This window comes from Rissa tridactyla, chromosome 5, assembly GCF_028500815.1.
Source record: "Rissa tridactyla isolate bRisTri1 chromosome 5, bRisTri1.patW.cur.20221130, whole genome shotgun sequence".
Taxonomy (NCBI): Eukaryota; Metazoa; Chordata; class Aves; order Charadriiformes; family Laridae; genus Rissa; species Rissa tridactyla.
In genome coordinates, this window is record NC_071470.1 from 48,400,064 (window position 1) to 48,416,726 (window position 16,663).

General features: G+C 39.9%; 1 protein-coding gene across 2 annotated transcripts in view; it reads right to left on the reverse strand.

Moving 5' to 3' along the window:
* TRIM2 (tripartite motif containing 2) overlaps positions 1-16,663 on the reverse strand; it is a 115,913-nt gene that overhangs the window by 88,394 nt on the left and 10,856 nt on the right. Inside the window, exon 1 of one of the 2 annotated variants that reach the window (XM_054202842.1) lies at positions 1,254-1,273. The exons of the other annotated variant lie outside the window; for it this stretch is intronic. The gene's annotated coding sequence lies outside the window, so the exon portion shown is untranslated. Of the gene's footprint in view, positions 1-1,253; positions 1,274-16,663 lie in introns of those variants that run through there. 2 annotated transcript variants of the gene reach the window in all.

Here is a 16,663-nt window from a genome sequence, read left to right on the forward strand (position 1 = left end):
TGAGTCAGTTACCGTCTAAGGGTCACATCTCATGTTGCTCCTATTTCATGTCAACAATTAGTATTGAAATTTAGATCCTATAAATAATCGCAGGGAAACATGCTTCATTAAACTTAATTATTAATACTATTACCTTAGCAACTAAGTTTATCACAAGCCTTATTAACTTAGTAATCGACTAAGTTAATAATAAAATAATGTCTTAATAATTTTAAGGGGAATATTCATATTATATTCATATATTCATATTTTGTAATTATAGTCATGTTTTGGTCAGTTGAGTTAATTTCAATTAACACACTTCATGAACTTAATAGCTAAACATTAACAGCCTAAGGGAGATACTCCAAGTGAATCAGTAAGACAGCTTTGAAATAAGGTCACAGTAAGTGTATGTCATTTTCTTATTTTAATTACATGCCATTTCAAGCCATGTCTAGGCAAATTCTGGTATCCTTATGACTAATTCAGTTATAACAAACTGCTGATACCTGTATTCTGAATTCAGATAAAAGGCCAAACAAGAAAGATGATAACTGTATAATAAGGGATTTTTGCTTTATTTTAAAAATAGCTTGTAAGCAATCTGAGGCCAAGGATTACCTTCTGTTTCTATACAGTACCTAGTTCAGTGACTTTCCAATAAAATTGTTCCTAGATGCTACAGAAATAGTAAAGAGTAATAACAACATAATATGCAGAACAAATGATAATGCCATTGATGCAAGTCAAAATTTCATATCAGGTGCAGTGACTGATGTTTAATGAACTGATCTGACATTGCACAGGTTCTTAGGAAACAATCAAGCCCTATATAACTGGATCTAAAAAATTACAGCTGCTGATAAATATATTCAGTTATTTTCCTCAGATTTTCTCTTCATGCGAAGCCCATAGAAAACAGCAGCATCCCTATTTTTTTTCTCTTTAACATTATCTGGGATAATTAAATAGATTGTGCCTACATGTGGTTTGCTGTCTGAAGATCAAAATCCACAACTCAGTCTAGGCATCCGTGTTGTGAGAAGTTACATTAATTGGTACCTCGGTTCCTCAGTTACCTTTTTATTCCTCAAATAGATGAGTATCATTTTTTTCTTCCAAACAGACTTTTAAGTCATATTAATTCTCAAATCACAGAAATGCTTGTGAAAAAGCAGACAGAAATTTGAAGACAGAAGGAAGGGAGAAAGAAAGGGAAGGAGGAAGGATTAATTTCTGTAAGATGTTTATGGGAATTTGTCCTTACCTACCTCATTTGCTTCATAATTCTTCTTGTAGGGAATTAGGAGAAAGGAGGAGTGATCACGGAATACTGACTGGAAAGAAAAGACCAACATGGAGACTTAGTGTTTCCTATGACTACGGAAGAGAGAAGGTGGTCAGGGAATGCAACATCCTGGTTTTAAAGGGCAGGGGAGGCAAGACGCTCTAGGAGTAGAAGTGAAGGAAACTAAAACACAGTTATAAAAAGTTGCTTGCCTGTAGTAAGAGAGAGAACTTGGAGTGACACAGAACTGCTGTCTTGAAAGGCAAGGAAAAAAAGGAAAGAAATACTGGAAAGGACTATATTCCTTTTCAACACATTAAATCTCACCATTGACTGCTTTGCAGCAGTTACCCGTCTCGGCAGCTCACCCTGTGCTTTGCACAGAAAATACCGAGAATTCTCTTGAACTGTGGCCAGTTGAAAACTGGCCAGACAAGACTGGTCTGGTGCAGTCACTGGTGTACCCTTTCTTATTCTCCAAGTGAGGTCAGCCACAAGGTGAACAGGTGAGTTCCCTGATCAACCATGCACACTGCTTGGCTTTACTACAGGCCAAGGCAGAGGATCAGGAAGTTTTACACCTCCCAAAAATATTTATGCAGCAGCAGGAAAACCAACACGGCAGGCAATTGGTGTCACTGATCTGTTTACCAGGGGGTAAAGGTATCTGAGAAGCTGACACACCAGCAAGCATGGGAATGCTCACACCTCAGTGCCTTCAAAGAAAGTTACAAAGCATCAATGCATGTAATAGCAAATGAGGTTTCAGCTCAGGGCTGCAGCACCAAGAACTGCAGGGGATTGTTTAATATTCAGTGAGCATATGCCTAAAAAGTCAGTGCACACACTATCAGAATTTCAGCATCCTGCTGCGCGTCAATGAATTTTGCTTAGGCTTCATCAGGATCCATTTATATTGTGAATAAGAGATTTGTGGGGAAAACTGGTATACGATGCAAAGTGCAAAAGGAAAGGCAAAAAGCTGCTTTTCTTTCTGTCAGGAAGATCCCTGAGCAGATTTTAAATAAAACACCTCTGAACATCTCTGTCCCAAGTCTTCCCAGAACAACTTCTGAAATTATTCAGGACACATATGAATAATTTCTCTAAGTTTTAGAGACATTTAAGCAGGGGCTTTCAATGTTTAATCCAGGCAAGCAGTGGATTAATTGCTTTCAGCTGAAAGCCTGCCAGCTGACAACCTTTCCCTGTGCACATGGCATTTGATGTCTGCCGTTTTAATATTTTGACGTTTTTGTGAGAGACATTGTCTTGAAAGGTCACCACTTGTCTCAGCAGTTGGCTGGCTGCCACTCAAGCTTGGGAAGCTTAGCTCCACAGCTGTCATCAAAAATGACCATTTTCACAGCGAAGTTTCAGGGAAGCTATGAATTTCTGACTGTATATGAGGGGAAAAAGGAGACAAGAGGAAGGAAAGAGACGCTCCAAAATCACCTTTCACTTGCTACAATGAAGACAGGCATTTCTACATATACGTCTGTAAGACGAGGCTGAAGTATTGCAAAAGCAGCTTATATACAACAGATTGACCAAACATACCTGTGTTACAGCATTATCAAGGGGGTTATACCATGAATATGTTTAGCCCTCTACGTGCAGCAAACAACACAACATATATACTCTCTCCCTAGTAACTTAATGGCAGTCACCTGTTAACTGTGATAATGACATTTTCACATGGCTCATAAAAAGCTTAAACTACCACAATGGTCCCTATGAAATAACAAAACCTGTAAATAAAGCAAGAAATGTGACACGGCAACAAAAAAAAACGGCTACAGACTGCATTTCTTGTGCAATTATCTGACATTTATGGTACAGTACAGATCACAGGCTGTTTTCAATAAGCAGATTTCATTCACAGCACAGTAAGAATACTGTGTAAGAATACCCATAAACTCAATAGGACAATGGCACTTTACAGAAGCTTTGAATTAGAAAGGAGGATAAAAACCAAGATGCCATTTCTTCAGTGCTGTGAAACCAAAAATCACTAACAAATACCAATTCTTTTCCTTACAGTATTATCACGACACTGAGAAACCTTCAACTCCGCTGCTTCCCAACCACCTTACTATCCTGCCTTCATGCCACATAGCAGATAAAGATCGTCTTCGTGTACAGACAGAGTGAGATTGGTGAAAAACATGCATTGCTCACCGTGCTATGTTCATTGCTCTTATCAGGTCAGATGCAGACTTACTGGTGCCTGTTATGGTGACTATTTATTTGCACTTCTAAGAATAACGTGCTGTCGAGTTTCTTAATGAGAAGTCCAGGTCTGCATTTACGGATTTTTAAAGAAAATATTCCAGGTGAAAAATACCATGGCAGATTTCTCTCCTATGCGTTCACAAGCCGTCTATTACTGCTGAAGTATCTTTCTCACTGTATGTCTAATAGTATCTAATCTAAGCAGAAAACCATCTCTGTAGAAGCACCTCCTGCATTTGCTTGGCTTCTCCCCTCACAAAATTGACAAGGAGACATCCCAAAAAATCAACAAACACAACTGCAAACTATTTGTTCCGGAACACTTTCATGCATCCCTTTCCCTCAGTAGCTCTTCCACTGAAAACCAGAACAATACTGCAGAGAAGCTTTCCCTGTCAGGATGTTTTGAGCTTTCATCTCTCTGCTTTTTCAAGCGGAACACTGAGGTAGAAACCCTAATTAGCAATCTGAAAGCAGCACACAGGCAAAGAATACTTACATTTGCAACTGTATTTGTGATATTTGCGCACTGATCCAGCGACTGGTGATTACAAAGAAGAGAAAGAGCTTTTTAGGCTGCCTTTCAAGCCTTGCAGCAGTGAAAAGAAGGCTGTTATCTGAAAGCTACTCATTTTCTATATGCTGTGCTCTACTTGCTTCCCATGTGCATACAACACAGCTGCCAGATTTAATAACCATGTCAGCCTGCTTTCCCCATAAAGCAGCAGAGAGATGACAGGATGAAGATGAAGTAGCCAGCGCGTTAATCTGTAGTTATGGCTGCACTAAGCCTTGAATTAATGTCACGGTTTTATTGCCCTTGAACTAAAAAATAAAACAAATCAACACTATTTGTGAAAAAACGTGCAAAAAGATTTCAGAAATGTTAGCCCATACTTGCCTCAATGACATTAAAGTACATTACAGAAATTCCTCCTTTTTTCCTCAGTTAACAAATCCTACAACTTGAGTTAATACCTTTTTGCTACATCCTGATCTTTTAGCATACATTTTTCCTAGCAGTGCAAGCTTGTACCCCAAAAGAACAAAACCATTAACTGACAAATTAGTTGAGCTTCACTCCTCTTCAGTTCCTCTCTGGAAGGAAGTATTTCCATACCTGTCTGTCTTTGCTGACTTCTTTCAGGAAAAAAAAAAAAGTGAATAAAAAAGGGGGGAAATTCTCATTTACCATTTAAATTCTCCCATGCACAGTGGTTCCTAGAGCAATGGATTTTAGTATCTGATGTGGTCAGTTCACTGCCAAGGTGGAGCATTGCCGTACTTCCAGCTGCAAAACCAGTTCCATGTGAGGGAAGGGTGGGCAGAGTTTACACGAAAAGGTGCCAGTCATGCAATCAAAAACAACAAACTAAAAATAAATGCAGAAATGTTCAGTTGAATTTGCAACAGTGCAGGGATGCCACAGAGATCATATGACATCTGTGTGTGTGTCTTTTTCTCTCTCTCATTTATATTCCCTTCACTTCCCTTGGAGGCACCTGTCTCAGCGGGGAGTGGTTTCTGTGGAAACTACGGACAGTCGGGTTTCCCCTCGGAGAAACTGTTACTATGGCAACCTTACATAATGTATATGGCCTAGATTCTTTTAAAAAATAATCTAACACTGAAATTCTCATTATAAAATTAGAGCTGATCTGTCCAGGAGGCAAGAAATATAGTTATTTTAAAATTCCATTAGAAATATAGGATAAAAACCCCCAAATGATACCACAGCTTAAATGAGAGTGTGGGGGCACTGCCATTGCATCACTCACAAAGACAAAATAATTTGTAAATTCCAGTAAACAAGGTCTATTATTTAGCATTTGTGGGAAGCAAGGAGGAAGGGAAGAACTTACTTGACATCACAGCTCAATGTAGCAATCAATATTGCATCTCATAGAGCAGAGCTTTTTCTGTGTGTTTATTCTTCCAGCAACCAGGATCTCACTTAATCACATAAGCCCAAACACCACTTACATCCATTCCATTCAAAACTGAAATAACAGCTTTAAAGTCACTCACTCTACATTATGAAATCATGCTATGTTAAAACTTGAGGAAGTGCCTGAAAGGAGCTGCGTGAGTCAGTGAGGCATAGCGTGCAGCGGTGCAGAAGCAGAAAAGGCACGCTGTTTATATGACTTTCCTCTCAGCTCAGAGGAGACAAACCTGCCCACAGCCATGGTGGGGAGGGCAGGTCTGTCGGGTTGTATCGGGGAAACAGGGAGGTTAGGGCCCCCGTCATGGGGCTCGGCAGGGTGAAGGGGCTTTGCCTTGTAAGTCAGCAGCTGAAGACATGCCTAGGTTGGGAATGACATGAAGTGGCAGTCATGTCACAGATGTTTTGTGGCCCCTGTGAAATGCGTAGATAGATGCCTCCCCTCCCTCCCCTATCTGCTTCCACCCTTGCAGATAACCCTTTTATTGGTAATACAAATCAAAAGTTAAATGGTTAAGAAGGCAAAGTTACCTCCTTACCTCTACACAAAATCTGTGATTTCAGTTTGAAAAATATCGTTGGGGAAACTTTAGTAAAACCCTACCTCTGAGGTATATCTGTGTTGTGACTCAGTGGATCGAGATATCTCCTGACCTGCTGATCTAGCAACTTTTATTAGCATGAACTATGTGAATATGCATGGGGACTGATTTTTCTTCTCTACTCCTATGAAGAAGAGAGAGCACCCTTCCTACAGAACACTTCTCCAAAACTTACACAAGGTCCTCCTGCACTCCACTGTGCAAAGGGGCTCTCCAGGTGGGACAAAGCAGGCAGGAAGCATTGCTTCAAACCCCACAGCGATTATGTTCCTTTCTTGTGTAGTGGAGACACTTTTACAAAGGAGACTGATGCTGTCTGAAGGTGAGGTGCTGTTTGGGATGTTGCTTCTCTGAGCAGGTTCAAGAACCAATAACCAGGGTTTCATAAAAACACTGCTGGTGCCACAAGTGATGGGACATTCTCTAATATAAAATCCCCGAAAGCGGTTTCCCTGTACTGGAAAAAGTTTGACTTTTAAATGAAAGAAGAAAACTGCTCCTGTAAATTGCACTGAAAAACCAAACTGATCTATATAGGAGGTCTACTCGAACAATCACACAGAGCAGTATTTTGTCAGAGGCTGTGCACACACACCTTTTTGTGTTATATGAAGATGTGAAAGCATTAAACATTATTGTTCTTTTACACAGAAAGACAAAGGAGATTTGGTGCATGGTGTTCACTTCAATTGGATTTGAGAAAGTTCAGCACCACCAGGACACTCTCTGCACCTTACATGACTAAAACTTCTATGATTTATCAAGCACCACATTCCTAGTCAAGCACTACACGGGAGTCAGGCCTCCCTAATGTTTGATCTTTGAACCCCAGGACTCTCACGTTCTACCCACAGGACATACCAACCGCAATGAGTTACAATATTTTGCCTTCTAAAACAAAAAAATAAAAATTGGAATTAGAAAATATTTTCAACAAAACATCTACATACCCTTCTGAATTGATCTTACATACAAAAATTACACAATAATTAGACAATGTGTCATAAAACACATATTTAGTGGCCCTAGGAGAGGCAATATATTCAAAAGAAAAGCAATAAAATGAAAACATTCCTTAAGCAGATTAGAAAGAGCTAAGCTGTCACTTTAACTTGTGTAGTTCTGACATTTTTGCTATGTAAAACCTTGAACTTCAAAGAGTACATTGCACAAAGACAGCACCAGGGACAAATTGAGAAATTAATACCTTAACAAGGTAAAGCAATGAAGTTAATAGGTTATTTTAAAAAAAGAAGCAAACACCTGATACCAAATGAGAAGGCTCAACTACTTTTCATAGCTGCATCAACTCTCCCAACAAGTATTATAAACGAGCACAGCAAAAGCTGACGTGGTTACATGGCTTCTGGACTGAGCAAGTAACGTCTAGCCAGCTCAGCATGGAGGCAGCATGAACTTGGATCCACCTCCATTTAGCTACGTAAATATCCTGTGTGTATCCAATTCATGGACACTTGCAGCTTCCTCAAGCATAGGACAGGGTGTTTGTGCACCAACCTCAGGAGTGGGCATTTCACTAGTACCACTGTACTTCCTGTAAGTTAACCTACAGCACTTACATTTCTTACCTTAAACTCTGCCTTTAGCTACCTGGGGATCTCAAGCTACCCAGAGTTCTGATCACACTGTAAGGGACCTGGCTGAGATACTGCTGAGAAGGCAGTCAGACTAACAAAAGAGATTTACGTTCACAACAGGACTCAAGCACACAATGATGCAGCTGTAACCTATGAACTTGCTGTTAGTTTCCTTCCAGCAGGGAGTTAGCTCACTCCAGGAGTCCAAACTTCTCTTGACAGCCAGGATCTGCAATGATGGTCTCTCAGTGAATAGACTGAGAAAAAAAAAATGTAATTGAGCTGTTATGACCTGGACGTTGTTTGGTGCACATCACTGAACATGATAGCAACCCTACAGCCTACCATACAGCTGAGAAAGGCAGACTTCCAGTGGTTATTTAAAATGGCATCCACCTATTCCAGCAGTATTTATTATACGTTTTCCACATCTTTTCCCATGTCATTACATCAAGCCTATAAAAAAATTATATATATTAGCAACACAATATTACATATGGCTTTGCTCAGAGATAGACAGAAGTGTCAATAGAAACCCTTTGTACAATATTGCATTACTTATTCCAAAAGAAATCTCAGCATACCACCTCACTAAACTCCATGCTAGGCTTTTACACAGAAAAGCTACTTATATTTCCAGGGTATTGACTGCTCATCAGATTTATATTGCTTTTGATACTGCAGTCTCTTTCCTCCCATGGTCCTACTATAGAGAAAAGGTCCTTCTTTCTATCTACATGGATTGACATGATTTGGATGAGGCAAAAAATCTTAGCAGTAAATAAAGGGAGAGATGGATTCACAAAGAGGCACAGGCAGGGGTGTCAGTTCCTAACCACAAGGTGCCTCGCAGTCTGCAGATCCCCCTGCCAAGAGTTCTGTGCTTAAGCAATCCACAGGAATGACACCCACAAAAGTCAGTACGTTACCACAGAGCCGCCTAACTTAGCCACTGCAAAATGCTGAGAAAGAGTTCTTAAACTCTCTCTATGAACTTGGTATCCTCATCTGGGCTGTAGGAAAATGCCCATCTCCAACTGGGATTCACACATACCCATTCTCTTGAGTTAGCTACCCTTTCTCACAAAAACTGACTTAGGAAGAGACAAGAGGCAATTACAGTACTCAAGAGATGACAGATTGGGGCTCAACTCTACTAGCACCCAGATAAAAGTTTAACCAACATTCCCTTATTTAATAATATTTTTTAGGTTATTCTAAGGTAGGAATCCTCCTGAAGCTACTGTTCTGCTATAATAATTGAGTGAGGGAGAGAACAAAGACCACTGTGTAGCCTAGTAGTCAGGCTATTGTTTAAGGCACTAACCTTGGAAGTCCAATCTCTGCTTCAATAATTGGCTGTTCATTAGGAGTGGAATCAGGTCTCTGTGTCCCTGATGGCAGGAGCTATTTTCTTGGGGTTCAACAGGTGCTTTCTGAGCTCTGCCAGACTAACTGCTTCAGAGAGGACAGGCACAGAGTGTCTTCTACAATGGTCCTGACGTGTCTAGCTATAAGGGACATGCCCAGTTGCTCAGCCCTTGCTGCTGTTTAGCATCTCCAGACACCTGGGTTACGTGGCAGGTTTCAAAGACTTACATTTCTGCCTGAAGTGCTTAAAGTGGCCATTAGGTACTTAAGGCTATGTCTACAACACGGGAGTGGGGCCACCTGAGCTGGCAGGGATCTGCATACTGACTCATAAACCAGAAATGCTGGGGAGTTCAGTGCAGAAACGCACAATGTGGTTCTGTGCATGGTTACTAATAAGCCTTAGTGCTGTGCAGAAGGCTACACTCCACTGTGACTTTTCCAGATCGAGGGTTCCTGAACTCTAGACTACCCCAGAGAGCAGGCAGGCCCTACCTCTGGCCTCAGTCCCTGCACGGATCTTGCCTGAGTTCAGCCAAGGAAATAGTCATTATGGGGATTAAAACTAATCTGGTTTTATCTAGCCTAGAACACACAGGAAACAGATCAAAGATGGATTTCTGCCTGGGTTTCTCATGGATTTCAATTTCAGTTAACAATCCCAGCTGCAGGCCTGCCTATTTCTTTCCTTGTTTTAGAAGCAGAAATCATTGCCAAGGCTCTGGCAGCCAGGCCAGAAAATAGTGACAAATAGTGTAAGCTGATCTGGCAGGCTTCATTAAGGGCAGATTAAACACTGACAGTCCCCAAGGTCTTTGTGATATGATTGCATGACATGGCCAATGAACTAGTCACTCCCTAGGGTGAGAAGCAGAGATGATGTTCAACTGCCTGTAGAGTGGAACATAGATTGCTCTGTGAAATTACATGTTATGACAACGTAGGATGCAAAGCACCATCTCTAAACAAGGTGCTTCACCTCAGGTAAACCCTGTGAATAGCTAAATACAGGTCTACCTATTCCTAAGAGTGCTGAGTGATGTAGAAAAATCAAGCCACCTGCAGAAAGCCAACATACAAACTCAACAGTCTGTCCCAGTCAGGATGTCTTGCCTTTTTCCCTATGCAGAGTCCATAGCTTTCATCATTTAAGATTGTTTCTTCAAAAAAATATTTTAGAATGGTCCCCCTTTTACTGGGTCAAGCATTATTATATCAGAATATCAAAAACTCTCTGAGCTGTCTGTGCTCGTGGTAAGGTTGTCTGGAACCTAAAACAGCCTACAAGTTCTACGGTCTACTTGTGACCTGATGATTTTCCTTGCTTTACAGGATGGTGGATCTTTAAGTTTCTAATCCCAAAGACTGCATGATAACATTTCCCTTTTCAATCCAAAACATTCTAACATTCTGTACACATTCTATCCAAATAAAATGCATATGAAATCAAATGCTTTTAAACTGAAAAAAAGGAGAAAAAAAAAAAAAAGGCCCCATGACATCAAAAGAAGAATGTTAGCTAGACATCTTGATCCGATTTGTAGGTGCAGAATGGACTGAGTAGAAAGAAACTGCACTGGGTATACAAAGCTACAGCACAGAAGGCTGCATTAAGATAACGACAAACAGAAGAGCAAAATTTGTCATTGACCATCTGAAATTATAGAGTTCTATCAGCATAGAAGTAAAAGGTGAAAGCCTCATCTATGCCTCACTACTTTATCCATAAAGGCAGGAAATTCAGATACATAACCATTAAGATTACAATTGAAAAGTGGGAAACAATTCTGCAAGCTTCCATAGAATGGAGGGTTTCTAATTCAGGCAGAAAATTACCTGAATTTCCATATTTCTCTGCTAAGGTCTAGACTGTATCTATTGACATAAGTTTGGAATAGAAAAAAAAGTGCTGTTGAATTTATCTCATGCCCAGAGCACGCTGCATCCAAGACGCATAGCACAGCTTCTTAGCTGTCTCATGGATTGAGAGTCACATCAAAGACCTTTTTTCAGTGCTGCAGGTTCTGCCTTTAACAGCCATTCATGATTTCAAACACATCTGTACATGTTTTAATGACGTTATAGCTAGCAAAAGCCTCTCGAACACAGTACATGCAGTGTCCTGTTTTGGAGGGATAAGAAATAGCAGGTGGAACAGCAGGTGAGGTGTTGGTATACACATGGGAAGATGTACCTGTAAAAGGGCAGTCAAACATAGTTTTATTTGGAAAACAAGTGAGCAGCTGGTGTCACAATTTGGTCCTTTTCCTGTCCATCTTCCCTACTCTTCCTGCATTTTAGTACCTTGACACCATGACCATGACCAGCATTCATCACTTCTCCATTTAGCCCTTTTAACCCAGGGAGCTCAAAAAAGGACAAGAAATAATTACCTTTAGCTGTCCTGCTTCATCAAGTCAGCACAGAGACACTTTGTCGCCTGCTGTGACACCATTTGTGCCCTAGAAGTTCGAACTGAAATGGACGTCTTCAGACTCCAGGGACATCCAGAGGGAACTTTTCACAACCAGCCCTACTTACTTGGAATGTCTTTATGTTTGTTAAATACAAGGAAACAAGTTAAAACACACAAACCAAAATTATCCACCAGGAGAATTACAGTCCAATGTGACTAACACATTTAGCTAGTTAGACGTCTTTATGGTTTTACCTCCAATTTAGAATGAATTGAGTAACTTTCTGGGTGTGTGTGGGTTCCAAGTGGAATGGAAATGATGAGAGCACTTATTCAAAACACTCGTTAGCAATCTTTTCCAGCACTCATGTCCAAATCAGCTATTTGAGTGGATGACTTATAATTTAAGAACCACACACTATGCCATGCCTGAAAAAATGAATTCCCACAGAGAAGTAGAATGCTGCAGAAAATCACTGTAAATTAAGACAGAGGCTGTTGGAAAGAGCTGCAATGATGTACATTAGCAGTATCTTTTCTCTCCTTCAGATTTTGCAGTAGTCCTTTTCCATGCATTCCTTGATTTCTAGAAGTGAGAGGGCTCTGGCTTGGTGGGAAGGAATCAAAGGTGTGAGTCTGCTCCTACCAATATTTTCCCTAGATAATACAGAGATTTATTTAGACAGATCTCAGATAATCCCACTGCGTGGAACTAATCTTTTGACTCTAGGAGTTGCAAACTTCCTCCTGCTCCCAGGCTGAGCCTGAAATCAGAGAACAGAAAACCAGCCCTTGGTTTTGCAGCATAATGCTCTCATATCCACCCTGGAAACAGGCTTCTTCCTTGACCCACACAGCTTTTTTTGTCAATATATCTCATTGTACCTGTCAATCTGAAGTCCAAGAATTAAAAAATACCACTACTTGTTTTGCCTTCTCCAAATACAGTCCTGCTGCATTAGATGACATCTCTGAGGGAATCATCTGTAGAAAAATGTGATAATGTGTGCCTTTCAACCACACCTTGGTTCCTGAACGCAGTAAAATTTTGACAGAGTCCAGTGCTCACTGTTTTCTTTTGGCTATTTCTACGCTGAGCCTGAAGGCTCTTCATTGACTCCACAGGGTGCCTAATTCCCGTGCGTAGGCTTAACCTGTTAGGAATAACCACAGTTTGTACAAGCACTGCAGTGCAGAACTGGAATTCTTGAGGTAGATATTACACATCTAAGAGCAGACCACTTGTATTATAAAGATCTCAAGTTATTAGTCTTATTTCTAAGCAGATTCACCATAGCATCTCAGTGTGTACAAAGGTACTCACCATATTATTCAAAGATACAGGTGTTCCATCACAACCTTTGCACAGAGCGTGCAGCCATGTTCCTGCTTTCTCAGTTCAGACACAGTATCATACGCATCTAAATATTTCTGTGCTAGGAATATTAAATCCTAAATTATTCTACTTTGCTGAAGAACATCATGTATCCCTTGTGTAAAATCAGTTTTCCAGGTTCTGCTACAATCAGCAGTATGCCCTAGTAAACAACTGCTCCAACTGGATTCATTACAGACAAAATGGGATTGAAATCTCATTGTTGACTAGTGAAAAAAGCAGATAAATAGTTCCTTTTCTTTAGCATCAGCATCTTACTTGGTTTGTATTCCTAGAAAATAAAATGTGATGGGAAAAGCCCACGTTTCTCAGGGAACGGCATGTCTTAAATCTGTTTGGGCGGTTAGTGCATGGTCACTTCTTTTTAAATTAAGGAAACTCTAGTACTGTTTTCTACAGAAGCACCATTTTCTTGCTATGAACTATTCGCACCTCACTATAAAATACTTTGAGATTAACGTTATATTAACTAATGGTTAGGCCTAATCAAGCTTGCTGCTTTAATTACATCGACAGTTGCTTTTAGAGACTTTATTGAAAACATCACAGATGGTGAGAAGGACTTGTTCATTTCATGTTCTCTCAAAACCCTAAGCCTTTCATTAAGCCCTTAACTACATGTGTCCATCCTGGCACCAGCGGGCTGGATAGCTGCGTTAGAGCCAATTAAACCTGGCCATCATGGTCACATTCAGAATAATGACTACCAGAGAAGATCATGGTCATAACCACTGTCTGACAAGCAACTGGTTGTTGTGACCTCATCTGCAGATTTTCACCCTTCTTTTGCTGCCATCTCCCTACCTACAAATGCAAACAATGGATGCATAGCTATTGCTCTGCGCTGTTGGGCCACTTGGAATAGAAATCGTACTACCATCTTTTGACTGTAAAAAGAACTACACCTTTGGAGAGTTTCCCATCTGTATGAAGTCACTGCAGGAAGTAATCTTCTTTAATTCAGCGAATGAAACAAAAATCCATTTAAATATGGAAACACAAGATGAACAGTGTAGGCTATGAGCTGAATCCTTTACAAAAAGCAATTTGGTTTGAACATATCCATAAGGAGGACTGTAATTCTGGGCAATCACAGTATACTCAAGAAAAAAAAAAAAAAAAACATTAACAACCTTAAGTGTGTCAGCCACAATGCGTCTATATCTATTTCACATGTCCTAGTAAACTGCCTAGAAGCAGCTCCACTGTCACAGCTCCGTGTTTCCTCTGGCACTTCCAGTCTGTGTGACTACAATGGTGCCCAGTACTTGGGCAGAGCAGTACAGATTGGAGTTCGCGTTAATTACAGACTCTTTGATTTACAATGAGTAGTTTATAACTAGATCAATTCAGAAGTGATGGACGGGACCACTTTCTGAAACGTACAGTGATCTGTACAAAATTATTTCAGTTCCTAGGGAGAAGGTGTCATACAGAATTACAATTGACTGTTCTTGTTGGAAGTCTTAGCACCAAGGATTCTTCCACTTCTATGCTTCTGAAACAACCCAGAAACACATTGGAGAAGCTCATAACAGATCTTCAGAAGTTGGTTATCCTACACTGTGCTCATACACAAAATTATGGTATTTTGAAACCACGCTAAAACACAATACTGACATTTTTAGGCAATTGCATATGAATCTCATGTATTCATAAAAGACAAATTTCAAAGCACTGCAAAGAGGCATATATATTTAAAATCCAAAGTAACATGTAAAAATATAGGCTGTCTATTTGACATTAAGAACAGTTTTGGGAGTGGACTGTTTAATAACATTCCTCTGTATACCAACAAAGGTTCTGCTGGATATCTGACAACAGAAACACTGGTCTAATACTCCCTGATCTCGCAACAGCATTTTTGCCAATCCCTGAAAAGAAACCACTGGCATTTTGGGTGTGCATTATGGCGCATGTGGTTTAGTAGTGCATTACCGCTTTATAAATTCAGGGCAAAATCTTGGTTTCAGTGAAGTCGATGGGATACTTGCTACAGGCCTCAGTGGAGTTGGGCTTTCATCCACAATATTTAAGAAGTGGGTCTATGGTCTGAAGAAGAGCAAAGGAGAAAGTAAAAAAGTTTTTTTTTCCCATTGCAAACAAAAAAGCTACAAAAACCACTAATTGGTAAAATCCAAGTTTTTCATAAGACTCTTTTCCCTAGCAACTATGCTATGCTGTACATAGTTTTTAATCAGTTCTCAATTAATCCATCTATGTGCATAGACAAAGAAACTGGAAAATAGTACATATATACACAAGTTACAGTCAAGATAGGTGTTATTTTTCATTTTCTTCTCTCATTAGCATAGTTTCACTAACATTCAGTCCCTCTGGTATAGCTGAAATTACATATGGTAATAAAGAACAGAGTAAATCTACTAATTCAAAGAAATCTTTTTTTTCCCTCACATGTAATGTTATTAAGTGAAGCTATTACAAAGTCGTGGTCCTCTAAGAAAGTGATGAATTACAGGAAAACATGAAGAGAGAGAGAGGGAATGCTTGAATCTGAACAGAATTCCAAGAAAAGTTTGGCCAGTTATCACATACAAGTAACCCCTAAACAGAGGTTTTTGTCAGTGACATTTAAAACCAAAGCAGTGGGTTTTGTCCAAGAACTGGATCCCAGCCATAAAGCACCAAAGTATTCTGACTGCTTGTTAGCTGAGGATGAGCTAAAATACAAGTAGATATAAAGATTTGCCTTTATTCCTTTTGGCTTGCCTCTGCACCTACTAACTTTGCTGTCTATATTTGGATTATGTAAATAAATTATCCTTCCACTTTTATCTTATAGGGGATTTTAGGTTAGCTGGCAATAAATAAAACATTTTGCTCTGATGGGTGTGGATGATCATTAAGACATAAGTAATCAACCCATTTTCAAGGTGCCAGTACCCCACCACAAGTAATCATATAGATTCAGAATAAAGAATCAGAATAAAGAAAAAGTGAGGAGGACCACCTTTTCCTAAGGTGTTCTACCTGGCAGGGAAGCTAGCAGTGCAGAGTGTAACTGTGGAGGAAATGCCATCCCCACTGATTAACATCAGCTGGAGATACCCCAGTATGCAAGAGATCTATGGGGAGAATGCCAGGACTTGGGTTATCACCCAGACCTCTGCAATGATTCATGTCAGAGTACTCCATCTGGGCCAGGCAGCACTGAGAAAGAACCTGGTAAGTACACATATATTCCTAAACTGCATCAGAAATTATGTGAACATCCCCTGCTATTGAATGTGCCTGCTCCTTTCCCAGCAATGACAAGAGATAGATACTTCTCCCTCTGAAAAAGTAATCATCAACCACAAGTACAATGTATGACAAGACTACAATGCAGGCAGCAATTTCCCATGCTTCCCCTCTTTAGTGGGCATTATTAGCTTGCTTATCATCACTGTTCTTTCCTAAGGTTATCAATGTAACACAAACATGCAGATAAAAGGAAAAATAAAGGTTTGAAACGTTAGGTATTATGGGGTTCATGAATTATAGTTACGTATGTAGTCTGTATCATGTTTAAATAAGAAGTCTTTTCTAACAATTTTGGACTTTCCATTTACAGTACTCAACAAAAATATTTGTGGTGACATTCCAAATATTCAGAATGTGGCTTACTTCCTGTTTCACTGGGAACTCTGAATTAGACCCCTACTGAAAAGACCAATCCAAACAAAATAAAAACCATTTGCATAGAAAACTGATACACAAAATGGCAGTGTTCACTGCATGGGCAATGCAATATTTCATGATGTTTCATTTTCACTGAAACAATTTCCATGTGCTCAGTTACCAGCTACAAGTGAGTTCTGAGATTTCTC